This window comes from Pieris brassicae, chromosome 8 (genome assembly GCF_905147105.1).
Source record: "Pieris brassicae chromosome 8, ilPieBrab1.1, whole genome shotgun sequence".
NCBI lineage: Eukaryota > Metazoa > Arthropoda > Insecta > Lepidoptera > Pieridae > Pieris > Pieris brassicae.
In genome coordinates this window covers 6,100,332-6,115,790 of record NC_059672.1, presented here as the reverse complement: position 1 = coordinate 6,115,790, position 15,459 = coordinate 6,100,332, and the positions used below count along the sequence as shown (strand labels likewise).

The 15,459-nt window shown below is 32.2% G+C and overlaps 1 protein-coding gene across 1 annotated transcript in view; it reads left to right on the top strand.

Moving 5' to 3' along the window:
* Nucleotides 1–15,459, top strand: part of LOC123713623 (neuropeptide CCHamide-2 receptor-like) — a 60,520-nt gene that overhangs the window by 21,697 nt on the left and 23,364 nt on the right. The window lies entirely within an intron of this gene.

Here is a 15,459-nt window from a genome sequence, read left to right as displayed (position 1 = left end):
TTGCTAATCTTCCCGACACTTGTGGTGCTGGTGCGGTGCGTGATGCGGTTATATTCACGCGATTTGGATACATATTTAGTCTTCTTTTGTTACAGAAACCGCGAGAGCGTAAGCGTTTAAAGTTAACTATTTAGGAGATGTTTATTAAATTATTTTTTAATAGAACAGCGGTAAATCCGTTATACAAGTGGTACACCCCTTTATTAGACAGCATTTATTTAGGCGTAGTGTGATGTTATAGCCTTCCTCAATAAATTGAGTTGGAAGTAAAACTATGTTCAACTCAAAGTTGTACCAGTTCCTGAAGATAGCGCGAGAGATAGAGGAAAAAAGATTTAAGTGCTTAGTTTGAAGGAAATAGTTGTACCTTTATAGAATGACAATATCGTTATATATAGTTGTACCTCGCTGACAATAAAACTGAAATAATATCAAAATTGGTCCTGTTGTGGAGTTTATTACAAGTAGGAAATCAAACCTTTAAATGATATTTGGTAATTATTTACACGAATATCAAAATATATTTCTTAAATGAAGTTGTAGAAAACAGCAAGTGTGTAGCAAGCCTGTCAAGAAACAAGGAAGTTAACAAAATTATATGAAGTTAGGCTGACAGCAATATAAACTTTGTTTAATATTTACGAAGTGGTGTGGGGAAACCAAATATATCGGCCAACCAAAAGTTAGTAAAGTTTATCTTAAAATTAATTTTATATCTTAATAGAAATCTCACTAGCAAATACATTGTAGCAGTTTTAAGTTTATGCGTCTGTTGTCTATGTGTTTTATTATCAAACCTATTGAATATTGTGTATTTAAAACTCCCAGTGCAAATGACCAATTAAGCGGGCACTTGAGTTTGGGCCGACAGTTTAATCTCCCACATATTTAACAAACGCCTCATTAAATACGTAAAATATCGGACCGATGAAATTCTTGTTTTATTTTAAGCTTAATGTTTTTAAAGTTGTGTACCAATTATAAAAAAATATCCTTTTATCTAGTTTTTTAATTAAGCTTCTAGTCTGGTTTTTTAAAGTAAGGTAGCATACAAAGTGACTTCCATTCTTTATAGTTAGATCTCTTTTACTACACTTTCCGTTTCCGCAGAGCCTGTTGAATATCAAATTCATAAATAAATATTTTTTTTTATCAAACATGGAATTAATATGGTTTAACTTACGCCTAATAAGTTGAAATTGCAAGAGTTTTGTTTTTTCTTGAAGTATACGACTCATGTCGTAACTTTTCAGAAAAAAATATTATTAAATCTATACCGATTAAATTTACACTTTAAAAACAAATACAAATCTTTAAATATTTATCTCTCACAAAGGTTAAAATTTCTTAAATTCAATGACAATTGTATGCAAAATCAACTTAATTAAGCCTAATGTGCGTCACGGGATTCATGAATTCTTTAAAATCTCAACACATTTGAATTTAAATACACATTTGGGATCAATAAATGTTTAAAATTGCAAAGACAAGCATGTATGCATATGTATGAAGACTTACCTAAGTCTTCATACATACATTAAGTAGTAATAATACCTGCGGAATAAAGATTTATATCAATGACATTTTTTATATTTCATTCACCACAGAAATACTGTATTATTTGAAATATTCTTGACCTACATAGTAATAAGGATCAAAAGTTAGAAATAGAAAATTTTAAAAAATGGTCCCTGTGGTACCTTTCATGCTGGCAGAATTACGCACCAGCATATAAGCACCAGTTCTCTGGTCGCCGGTATATGTATATATGAGGCGCCCACTAAAATCTTTAATTAGCGTCTGTGCACTTGAACTCGAACAGTTCGATGACTTAGTTCAATCGTTCGTATCCGGGATATCTTAAGTGTAAAGTTTATGTTGTGGATATTGTTGTTACGTACTCGGCTGGAAGTTTCAGTAAGGAAAATATGATTAAAATAGCTGTGGCCTGCTGTTTCGTCCGCATTATTTTGTTATTATATTTAAAATCTCTCACAGTCTCAGTCAGTTTTACTCAATATTACATTATTCTGACATTATTTTCTAATTTATTACCATACAAATCTGGTCCTGACAACTAATTTGGTGTAGTCGCGGTCGCAGTCGATTGAACGCAAAAATTAAATAACATCTATGAAGAACACGTCTTTAAAGTAATTCTCGTCTATGACTTTGGGAACATATCAAATCATTATATTTTGTTTTCTGTTTTTTACGTGGACCTCTGTGATATTTTTATAGTTATTATCCAACTCCGGACAAAAGAAAATCCAAAAACACAAGTCATAATAATTGGTTCGGTCGTCCTTGAGCTATAAGTATAAAACTTTGTTTACTTGACTGCTTTCATCTCGTGGGCTACAGGTTTGAATAAAAAAAATCTTTTTTTGAATAGTCGTTTGAGCGTGATACGACCGTTACGACAAAACTAATTAATAACAGAGATTAATAAAATAATTAGTTAAATCTTTACATAAATTATATTACGTCTGAAACTGAATGTAAGTACTTGTAGCTGAGTATTAGCTCCTTTAAAATGTAGATTCAATCAAAGAAATATTGGTTTAAAGGATTCTACTTTGTAAAGAGATTGAAAACTGTACTGCATCTAATTTAAATTGTATTTGAATATATATCACTTCGTACTATTGATACAGCTTTGGTATACCCTTATTTTACCACTAATTTCCGTATAGGTATTTACATATCCGTACCTTGGTGTCACTTGTAACTAATATAAATATTACTTTATATATGGTTTAAATTGTTCATTATATATTTTAATCAAAGTAAAAAAACAAAAGAGGAGTTTATTAATTTGATGTGTATTTGTTGAATTAATATTATTTTTCATAGTATTGTCTTTTGTTAACATAGCTTTTACACATTAAGAAAACGCATTTTAAATTTACACTACAGTAATTTACAGCGGATTTCCTATATAACGATGCTGGTCCCTTACCTCTCAAATTTCGTCGTTACTGAACCATAAATGTAACTCCCAAACGTATACGCTTACCTACTTAGCCAACGTCTATAAATAAAAGGTAAACGTCTCCACATTTTCTGGGCATCTGTGTGATTGTATACAAAATATAAGAAAGTATATTTCGCGGCCGACTCTAGTCGCAATATCTGCATAGATAGTGCGACTTGTTCAAATGATTTATAAATTGACGCTGTTCCCGAACGTGTCGTTACATCCAAAGTTGCAGTAACCATATGAATTTTATACTAAGCTATGTTAAGGGATTTTACGTCGCTATAGCTTGTTTCAACTGAAGTCATAACTGGAATCTACTGTATTTGATTAAAAGTACACACAAACATACATATATACGTCAGTGGCGCTACAACCTTTTTAGGTCTGGGCGTCAGATTTCTGTAACTGTTTCATGATTATTTGTTCATCTAATAAGGATACTTCCTTAGCAATGTTGGCCTAGTGGCTTCAGCGTGCAACTCTCATCCCTGAGGTTATAGGTTCGATCCCCGGATATGGACTTTCTTTCTACATTTCTATGTGCGCATTTAACATTCAAACGGTGAATAAAAACATCGTTAGGAAACCGGCTTGCCTTAGAACGAAAACGTCGACGGCGTGCGTCAGGCACAGTAGGGCGGACCTACAACCTCAGGGATAAGCCACGTTGAAGCAGCTAGGCCAAGACAGTTGCTGCTGTTTGATTGGATTAAAAATAGTAAGATTTAATCCTATATAACCTAAATTGAAAAATTTACTTCTTAATCTAATAAAGACTTGACTTGTTTTTTCGCAACACGTTGAAGTCTATAAATGTGCTAGTCCCTCATAAATCACTCAACGAATTTGTCTAGGATCTCTATGAAATATTCTAGTCACGAACCTCTTTTGTTTCGTAGTTTTCATTAATAAATATAGCATAGCAATGAGATTATCATTTTAATATTTATATGATGAATTAAATGGTATATGTTGCTGTAAAAATTATAGATTTATTCTAACCTTAGCTTTTAAACAAAATATCTTAAAAGTAATATATTTACGTGACTCAATATACGTGAAGTAATGTAATTAGTTGTAAGAGCTGGTTCTTTCCTAGCTCAACGAATAAGTATAGCAAAACAGCGAGGAAATTCTGCCAGCGTTAAACGTATACTGCCACAGGAACCAAACATTTTCAATTTGTTTTGATTTTCTTTTTAATAATTTTAATTATGACTTTGTAGGTTATTGTAAATAATATATGTAATTAATAATTAATTAATTACCTAAATAATTATAGAAACAACAGTTAGGGTTTGTTTTCATACAAGTTCTTCAAATCAATTATATTAATCAAATTCCTAATTAAAATAGGTAAATAAGGTAAATATTCTGACTAAAAATGGTAAATGTGACAAGCGAAAGTCGCGTCTCATTATACATACTTACAAACTCTCAATATTACAATAAATAAAACAGTTTTGACCTATGGTAGATATATTGGTAATTAACAATCAAAAAAATATTGTTTCCTTACTAAATATAAAAAAATATACTTAAATCATCAAGGAAAGATTATTGAGGTATCAATATTTCGATTATATTTGGCTAGTCATTATATTAAATCCTGTAGAATATACGACAGGCACATACGGAATCGATTTTAATTGATTTCCGATTAAATATATTTATAACACGTGATACCAAATAGCACTATGGAACGAAAAATAATATACATGTCAATAGAGATTGTTGATTGGATTGATAATTAAATTGTTTTAAAGTTATTTCATATAGGTTGTAAGTTTATTTAAGAATTATCTCATTTGGCTATCCAGAAGCTGATTTATTTGTGAGACACAACATCTTGAAGAGAGCTTCAACTTCTTTATTTCAGTATTAACTTAGATTTGTAGCGACACCTACAATCTGCTCTTAGAAATCACTGCGATGATGTCATGCTCTGAAACGCGCCAACAAAGTTATGCCTAAGGACTATATATCCTTATCACAGCCTAACATCTTGGCCGCTTCCCGACAAAAAAGGCTCGCAGGAGGCCTCGACACACACTAACGGATCCGGACGATCCAATTACCAGCTTACAATAAATTAAAAGCGCGGCCAATAATAATAAAAATAGCCAAACACAGATTAGGGTAAAAAACCGCCTTCACCGGGGAAGGCGAGGACCTTTACTTCGCACTTCACTCACTCCAGTGTGCTTCCGTCCCGCCCTTCAGGCGATTGACCACCCCGCGACGGCCCAAGCCGAGGTTCGAGTCTCACAGGAGACGCCCTTGCGCTAGCCGCGGGATAAAACGTCATTCTGGCCGAGATACGCTCGCCAAAACAACCCGAACTGAGCTGTAAAGGCCCTTAAGGCCAACAGCGAGATTCCACTAAAAAAAAAACACCTTGACATTAGGAACAGGCCTTCTGGCCCTCCAGTTACTGGTTGGACTGGTCAAGGATGCTCCCTTTAGGTTAGATGAACAGCACTCCATTTTTCCTCCACAGATTAAAAAAGTAAAATAGAAACAATATTACCTTTTATTAAAGGGTTAGGTGTTCATATATTAGTAGCTTTATTCACTTGTGCAATCTACACAGAATAAGATATTGATTCTTTTTTATAAATGAAAAAAGGCCAACATAACAACAGAGTAGGAAGCCATGTTTAATTTGCGCTAGAAAGTTCAATAGATTGATAAAATTGAAAGGTTGAAACAATATTAAGCGTTAAAATGGAAAATTACAGAAGCAATAAAAACTGCGTAAAAAGTGATTTTAGCTTCATGATGAGTTTATATTCATTAGTATGAATAATATTTTCTGCCCATCGTCAGATAATATATCACTTTGTCAAGCTTAATATGAGTAAATTTTATTGAGATAATACAGTAATAATTTTAAACTACACTACCAATTAAGTTTATTTTACGATATTTTCTTTACTATAGACTATATTTTGCGAAAGTCATGTTAAGTTGATTGCGCACTTCGAGACGATATTATTTTTACGTAACATGGTCAAATTTTGCGTAGTAGGGGCCTATGCGCATCTTGGGTAAGACTAAGGTTTTAAAATAAAATAAATCAATGGCGCTACAACCTTTTTAGGTCTGGGCTTCAGATTTCTATGTTTCTTTCATGACCATTTATTAATCTAATAGGCAAGCAGGTGATCAGTTCCTGTGCCTGACGCACGCTGTCGACTTTCTGAGTCTAAGGCAAGCCGGTTTCCTCACGATGTATTCCTTCACTGTTCGAGCGAATGTTAAAGCGAATGTTGTTCGAGCGCACATAGAAAGAAAGTCCTTTCGTACCGAGCCAGGAATTGAACCTACGACCTCAGGGATGAGAGTCGCACGCTGAAGGCACTAGGCCAACACTAAGACTTCAGTAAGACAAAAACGTATTGTAAATGTACGTACAGGGAAAATATTGGACAGCTTATTTATTGTATATACTATAATGAATAAATTTGACCAAGAAAATACTGTGTAGTAAAATATGGAATCACATTCAAATAATTTTACGTATTTTGGTTCACTTCACCGACTGCTATAAATAAACTATCTACAGAAATGCGGCAATCTCTCCGGGGAGGTATTTATCTGGAAAATCACTCGTGTGGCTTATAGTGAATATGAAAGTAGACACGGAAATGTACCGCAAATATACAAAATAAAGTTTTCACTTTTGTTTTTATATTTGACATTCTGCTGTAAACTGCCTATAGTTTTGTAACTATTGAAAAATTTACGTATATATTCATATGTTTTTAATAAATTAATATTGGCAGGGACACGGCTATTGTCTTTTACTTCCTTTCAAACAATGTGGCGGTTTTTTACTTTTATGTACTGCTACTGAGGAATATTAAAGTTCTATGAATAATTGCATACACTATCTAAGCTAATTAGTATATCTCATAAATAAAAGGTAATTGTGGTGAAACGTTTGAATTTGCGCGGCGCCCCAAAATTGGCGCGGCCACAGATTATTCATAATTGGAATGTAACTACAGATTATGCTCGTCTCCTAGAAAATATTTACAATACTTTTGGTGATATATTGTATTTCCATACACTTTTGATGTCGATTATATGAAACTAGTTGATTTACTGACGAAGTTTTTTAAAACAACAGTATACTAGATTAAAGAGGTGGGTAAGGTTAACAATGTAAAAGGAAAAATCAATTAAAAGCTCTGGTTGTTCCGTTGTTTAACATAAAAGGACACGAGAGCCCATTACTTTGTTAAACTGAAAACAAATAAAAGTGGTTTTTCCTCTGCGTATTCAACCTCTTTTATGTAGATTGAAAGGGAAATCTAGTCGACACATGTGCAAACTAAATTTAGTTTTTTTAGAAAGCTTTTACGCTTAAAAGTATACTGTATACATACATATTATATAAACTGTATATGTGATGGGCTCTCCCCTCCACGTTGGTACAAAGGACATTGCTGTGGGGACATTTTTTTTGTGTTCCATGCGCTACAAGAATGGAATCCTGATACAATAGAAGCGTTACGATTTTATAAACTTAAAACTACTAATTATATATGATTTTGTGGTGCCATCAATATCCCCAACTACGTTTAATCCCGCCAAGTTACATAGGTACCTGATTAACCTGTAGTACATACATTTGAAAGTACTAATAATTTTGTTGTTTTTTATACTAGGTATGTGAAAGTATTTTTGTATTAAGTGTAGTTTTCAGTTTTAAATTGTGTTTTTAGTATTTTTTTATGTTTAGCTTGTTTACATCTGGCATGCCTGCCAGGAACAACTATGGTATGGTATGGTTTGTGCTATTTTATGGTTTATGCTATTAATATTGTAAATAAAACTCTTTGTTTTAATTACTTAACTAAAATGTTACAGTATAAAAACTATTTTAAGTGAAACAACTAACGAGATGCAATATTGGACGTTTCTCAAAGGAATAATTTATGAAATAGCCAGTTTTGTCATTGTTATTGAACGCGAAGCGAGGTCTGGAAAATAATAAGAATAATTCCCAAGAGTACATTCTGGACCAGCTCCAATCGGTTAGGGAATACCAATATTATTTATTACTTAAATAAATGTCGGGTGAATGATATTATTATAGACATCGTGTTACTTCATTCACGTGGAATGAACTAACAAACTTCAAACTTCTGTGGCACCAATAGATTTTTTTCTAAATGCACGTCGCTCGTACGGCATGTCTTGCTACAATAAATGGCATAATTATGTGTCACTTTGGTAGACTACGATATAGACATATGCCGAAAATAAGGCAACAAAAAGTTGCATACCGTGGCGACGTGTTGCTTTGACTGATATTCTTCAATTATTTGTTGGATAAAATCAGCGTAACGTTAGGGAGTGGAGTGTTGCTAAATCTTACGGTAAGACACGCTTCACAAAAACAACAAATATCCTCCAGTAATAGAGCAATACCAAAAGAAGAAGATAAAACATTCGTCCGCTACACGCTTAAGTTTTGGAATAGGTAATCGTTAATATAAGAGTTTTTTCCCTCTGTTGCCATTTCGAAAATAAATACAAGAGAAATAACATTATTTTATAAAGTTTGTAAGTTTCACAAATTTGTATCACCAATGAGATTCCATTAACCATTTTTTATAGTCTATGACATATTCCAATTTCGATAATTTTATATTTTTTTAATTTATATTTTCTGTGTGATTATAAAATTAAATTCATATTCCTAATTCAAATTTTCACGACGCGATAATAGTTATACTACTTTTTAAAAGCCAAAGAAATACCGATGTATCTTATGACACGGAAAGTCATAGAAAAGGTATTATATATTATAATTGGTATCCAAGCCCAATCAGTTTCAAAAACAGAAATATTGTATTATATGAAAAGAGATCATTATATTATTTTTAATGAGGAGTTGTCAAGACAGGAACACAAAAGAGGTAAGGTTGGTTAGAAAATAAATAAAAATAAATTTCGAGCTCGGAATAAAGAAAATTTCGGCTTATTATACGTTTAGAATAAAAACACACAACGTGTATTGAATTGGATGTATAAATGAATCTTTAAATTAATATGTATTTATAATTTTTATAATTTGTTTATAAAAATCGTATTATGGAAAGGAAATATATTTTTGAGATGCCAAAATAACGAATTATAGCCATGTACACTTTAACGTCCGGTCCGGTCCAAGACCGTGCTAGACAGTCTAAAACAAAATATTTTTTTTTTGCGAAGAGTATGTAACACCGTCGCGTGGATTGTCCGCAGTAATATTTTGTGATGCCCGTCCAAGGCGCGCAACGCTTATACACTTAAGCATATCAAAATTATTATTGAACGAAAACGACATTATATACACGACGGAATAAATAGTGATCACATTTTACGTAAAACCATTTTGATTTGAAAAGCTATTTAATATAAATTTCCTAGAAAATCGCCAGCCATGTATGATTTTCACGGATGGCGTGACGAATCCGTAAACTCGGAAGAAGTGCCAGTCATATTAAAGCGTAAAATAAACTTTATTGCATTTTGACGAGCGCTCCCGCCGGATCTAAATCCATCAACCGTTGACGGCTTACATTACTCTTAATATTATAAATAGATCTTTCAACTGAAAATTAAATTATTTTTTCATTGAAAATATTTGTTAATTGTATTAGTATACTAATAAAGTGATGATTGATTTTAAGAATAAACTCTCTTTGTGTTCGTCTTAAGCGACTAACCGAGAAAATGATTGAACGTTAAGATCGAATTAACGCTGATTACATCGTTGCATTATTCAATAGTATTTTGATAGGAACCTCTTTCCTGTGGCATGCATGTGTTAAGGCATCATAGCTAACGATAACAAAAAAAAATGTGTGCGTGTACTAGTGTACACACGTAAGAAGTGAAACTTCTTTATGAACTTATTTTTCGAAAAATGATCTACATGCAACTTTACAGAAATCGGTTAAATTAAGTAAAATTAGATAAAGTTTAACAAAAGGCTTTTATTATCATATACATGAATACAAATGTCAAATAATACAATTATTTCATTTTACCTTACTTATTACTACTAAGATTATTACAGAATTACATTGACTGTAATATAATTATTACTATCATTATTGTCGTTATTATATATATATATATATATATATATATATATTATATATTGTTATTAATTGCTTCGAATCTCTTCGAATCAACCGTGGTAAGGACAACAAAAATATTGCTCGTAATGGAAACATGTGACGGTACATTCTTATCCAACGCCGATAAAGAAGTTTCACTTCAATTATATGTGACATTTGTTTATAAACATAGCACTGTTGGCCTAGTTGCTTTAGCGTGCGAATCACGTCCGTGAATTGACTTTTCTGTCTATATGCGCGTCTCGCTCGAAAGGTGAAAGAAAAATGTGCTTTGCTTACTAAACCTTCGATACCTAAAAAACCGATTAGGTATCAAGCACAGAAGGCTGAGATGCCTATCCTATTATAAACAAATGATTACGTAACCGCGCTATATATATAACGTTTAACCAATTCAAAACGGCAGTAAAGAAACATATCAGAGTTAGCCTAGTAGACTAAAATTGGGTCGGCTGTTGGCGACGTGCATTTCGTTCATACATAATACGTTTCTCATGTAAATAAAATACATTTTTTGTAATGAGAAATAAAGTTCTTTAAACATTAAAGGTTGTACATATAAATTCTTTAAATAATAAAACTGATTTTAAAATCTACTTAAAAGTATTAAACAGTGAGATTAAGCAGATCTTCATAGGTAAATTATAAAATTAGTTCAAAGACGGCTGAGCTGCGTGAATATACAAAAAAACATACTATTTCTTCTACGGGTTTCTAGCTAAAAACTTAATCATTTAAACTTACAAGCGTTATTAGAGTTAAATAATTAAAGTATTTAAAGAAAACCCTTTTTCTAACGGATTGAAGCTCTGTATAAACATATAATTTTTAAAAAATCTGACGCACGCTGTCACGCTGTAAAGCACGTGACAAAAGAAAAAAATAATAATTATAAGTGATAATAATACATAGCTTCAATCCGTTAATAAAGTGTTTTCTTTAATGTGTAAAAGTTATGTTAGTAAAAGACAATACTATAATTAAAGTATCTTATCTCTTACCATAAAACAACAGATATTACCAACTATATTATTTATTGTAATATGATTTGAAAATCGAAAATAAATTCCAACATAGCTGTTATAGCACGTTCAAATGCGTTGCGTGAATCTAAAATCAAATTCCGAATTTAACTGCACAAAATTGAAGAGTCCAAATGGTTTCCAGTTTGGAAATGTTCAATAACGATCAAGTAGACTAGAACGTTTGAATTCAGTTAATAGACACCTGTTTCTGTGTTGAATATACCATTTTGCCATCTTCCTTCGGATCATGATGATCTTCGAAGAATGATCAAATCTTTCTGTGGGATTGTGTTGAATTTGTTCTGAAATTAGAGAAGTTTTATATAGACGCAATCATGAGAAACATAACTGTGCAACGTGTAACACCGTTCTGGTTTTGTGTTATATATCTCTAATAAAATAACAATTACTTCAGTATGTTTTGTACATTAAACAACACATAAAATAATGAGATCTTATATCAAGGATGAGAAGAGCCAGTAATGAACTCCCCACAACGTTTTTCAATCGTTTCTGTAAAGACCTAACAGGAATACTAGAGGATACAATATGAACTTTTTGTAAAAATCCAGTAGAATATTACAAATACTAACTTAAAGGCTTCATGTATCAGCATTTGATAAATGACATAACGAGCAACAAGCAAAAAGTCACATATATGTATGTGAGTTTGTTGTCATAGACACATGTTATTTAAAGTTAAGAGGCATAATATTGCTGGGTGTTTTACGTTTTACGTTTTACCTTGATACTAGATGTTCACGTGTTGTTCCCAAAGCCAGTGCTTGCTGATCAACTTGAACCATCCGGTTTTCTTATTAATATATGAATCTTTTTTTATTTAATCACATTAATTAACTGCTTATCATGTGATATGTGCATGACGTAATGATTGCAGATGCTTACAAACATTTTGCAACACTAAAAAATCTTAGCAATTTAAAAAGTAAACGAGTTAATTTTCAGATTTTTCTCATTATTTCTACGTCCCTGGTTTGGGAACTAGCGGTAAATGTAAATTGAGATTTAAATTGACGGATTTTTTTTACACGATTTCTATGCTATAGTTCTTGTCTATTATTACATATTAAAAATTACAGACTTAATAGACAACCTTCTGCCGTTTTATGGAAGTCGGTCACTAAACAACGCACTCGCGAGCCCTCTGGCATTGTGAGTGTCCATGAGCGGCGGTATCACATCAGGTGAACCTCCTACCCGTTTTTGTATTTAAAAAAAAAAGTAAAAAGTTATCCAGTTGACAATTTTTGTTGACCGCAAGTCTGAAACATTGAAATATGCCCATATTACATTTGCATACTTTAAAGCGGTACATATACACTGTTATATCGTATGCAGTTTCCTAGACTATCTTCAAGAGAAGTTTATTCATGAAAATAACTTGGGACATTGCGTAGTTTTAACAGGCATCTCAGTATTTCGTATGCCGTTTAGGCACGTAGGAATTCAACGTGACATAGATAAATAAAAAATATGTCTTTCGTTATTCATATTTCTTATCTGGCAAATAGGTCAGCCATTTTGTGCATTTTTGATAAAAAATTAAATTTAGAATTTGATTGAAGCTGTAGACTGCGTCATACATTCAAAAAGAGGTTTTCATTTAGATTGTGTTATGGAATGTAGACGAGTTTATCCTATTTGCGTGTTGTTTTGCTTTATAATCTCAGTTCTAGATTTTTCCTAAATGTAATACTAAATTATGAGAGGGTTTGTGGTGGATTCCACAAGGTTGGCTATTGATTTTTGGGTCCCAGGGTTATATTCGAGTAAAGTATATACGGGAGTTTAAGATCGTGCTAATTATCGATTCTGAATCTGAAGATTCCTGGTTTCCTAACGATATTTCACTTCACCTAAGAGTATGGTAATTGCTCACAAAAGACAACCCTATTAGCACACGGGATTTAAACCTAAAACCATCGTTTTACTATTATATTATGTCTACGTTGATAGTTATTTAAGTTTTTTTTAATGGCCCAAGAAGCAGGCACCGACACCCATACACAATTGCAACGTCAGAGGGCGTGTACGTGTGTTGCCGACATTAGAAGGTATGGTACAGTAAACACATAAACAAATAGTTTACCAGCACCAAATAAATAAACGTTTTCGGAATAATTTTGCTAAAATTGTCTATGGAACCTGATATTGTTGCTTCGGTTTGACATTTAACATTCTAAGTGACAGCGTCAAATAGCAAATGTGCCAACCAGCATCAAACAAAAATACGACAGCTCTTGATTATAGATTTATTTATCAACACTTTATTGCATTACATATTTTGTACTACATTTAGATAAGATAAATTAAGTATCAAACGCGTGATTTATGGGCGGCTGGCAAGCGATCTCTTCCAGGCAACCCTAATAAGGAAAGTAAAGAAAGAAATACTGAGGGTATAATGCAAAGGTTATAGTAGGATGAGGGTAGGGAGAAAACGATAGACACGGGCGATGATTGCCATGTTTTCGACACTTTAAAGACATAAATTGTATCTGGTGTGATGTATAATTTTGAATTATTTCAGAAATAACTGTGTTGAGGGGTTGTTGTTGTTGTTGGATGTTTTTTCTAATTATTATTTTATGATTTGGTTTCATTTTGTTGTGAAGCTATCTGAAATATTTTCTTCCTTTTTAGCTTTGGGAAACGCCCTCAAATTAGATATTCATTATTTAATGATAAATTAACAAATTTGTTTATGTGGTATACGTTACCACATATCCTAATATGTGCTAATTTGTTTTATTTAATCTTAAAAAACACATAACAAGGTTCTAAATTAAAAAAAAAAAACTAAAATACAGCAATTTACACGATTACAAAACTAATCTTAAAAGTCAGGAGTCACAATACTAATTGGTGGACTGAAAAGTTCGTAGGGAAGGATGGCGCTAATAGTATTCTATACTAACCTCTAAAAGAAATGTTTAAATTGGATAACTGATAGTTTGTGAGATATAGTATTTTGAGTGAAGGAGCTTATGTTTGTTTAAAAATGGATAAAAAGGAATTGCTTTTCGGCAAAAGAATAAAATACCAATGAAGCCAATGCTTGGCTTAATCAACATTATTCATTCTCTGCACTACGAAATTTACAAATACAAAAGTCACGACTACGGGTTGAAAAAGTTAAAGATTAAAAAAAACACAATAATTAACAACAGCTCTGACCTAATTGACAACTTAATAATGTTGGAGTCGTTTCAGCCGTACTACACAGACGGGATTCGAATCTACAACCTTTCAATAGAGTACCACGATTGACCTCGATATAATAATAATGGCGCTACAACTTTTTTAGGTCTGGGAATCTCTGTATCGGTTTCATGATCATTTGTAAATCGAATAGGCAAGTAGGTGATCAGACTCCTGTGGTTACTACACGACGTGGACTTTTTGGGTCTAAGACAAGCCGGTTTCCTCACGATGATTTCCTTCACCGCCGTGCGAAGGACGACAGTCGTACGCTGAAGCCACCAGGCAAACTGTTTATTGGTCGTGAATGAACACTATTACCGGTATAATATCACCTACTCTTTATCATATTTTCAACCCGCACAGTCCCAAATACTTAGTAGTTAAATATGGGGCTTAAAATAAACATTATGAAACCTCATATCAGTTGGTAACACGTTCTGTATTCGACATATCCATTCGTCCAATGAATACAAATTATTCACGCAAAATACTTCAAAATGTTTGACTACGTTTGAACATATTCTGAAATTGTATTGTATTCGGTTAAAACGAGTTGGTCACGAGTACGTTTATTTAGACTTTCAAATAATTGGCTTAATAGGATCTTGTTGGCCCTTATATATATAAATTAAATATAATAAATTCTATTGTTAATGAACCAACCAATACAAAAATAATAAATATGTATAGTTCTGATTAAAAAAGGAAATTTATTAAACATTTTTTTCAATTAATTACGCTATTTGATACTTTATTAGCCTGTTCATACCTAAATACATATAATTGTAATATTCCAAAGGCGCTTGAACCTTATATCTTCAGGCATCTACGCATTTAATCTTTTTAATTCATATATAATATATAAATAGACAGCCTTCTGTGACACACATCGTTTGTTTAAGACATGCCAGTTATTTACGATTTTTTAGATAACATAGAAAATAAATGTGTGCGTATACTAGTGTACACACGTAAGAAGTTAAACTTATTTATGACCTTATTTTTCGAAAACTGATCTACTATATGCAACTTTACAGAAATTAATTAAATAAAGTTAAATAAAATAAAATTTAACAAAAGG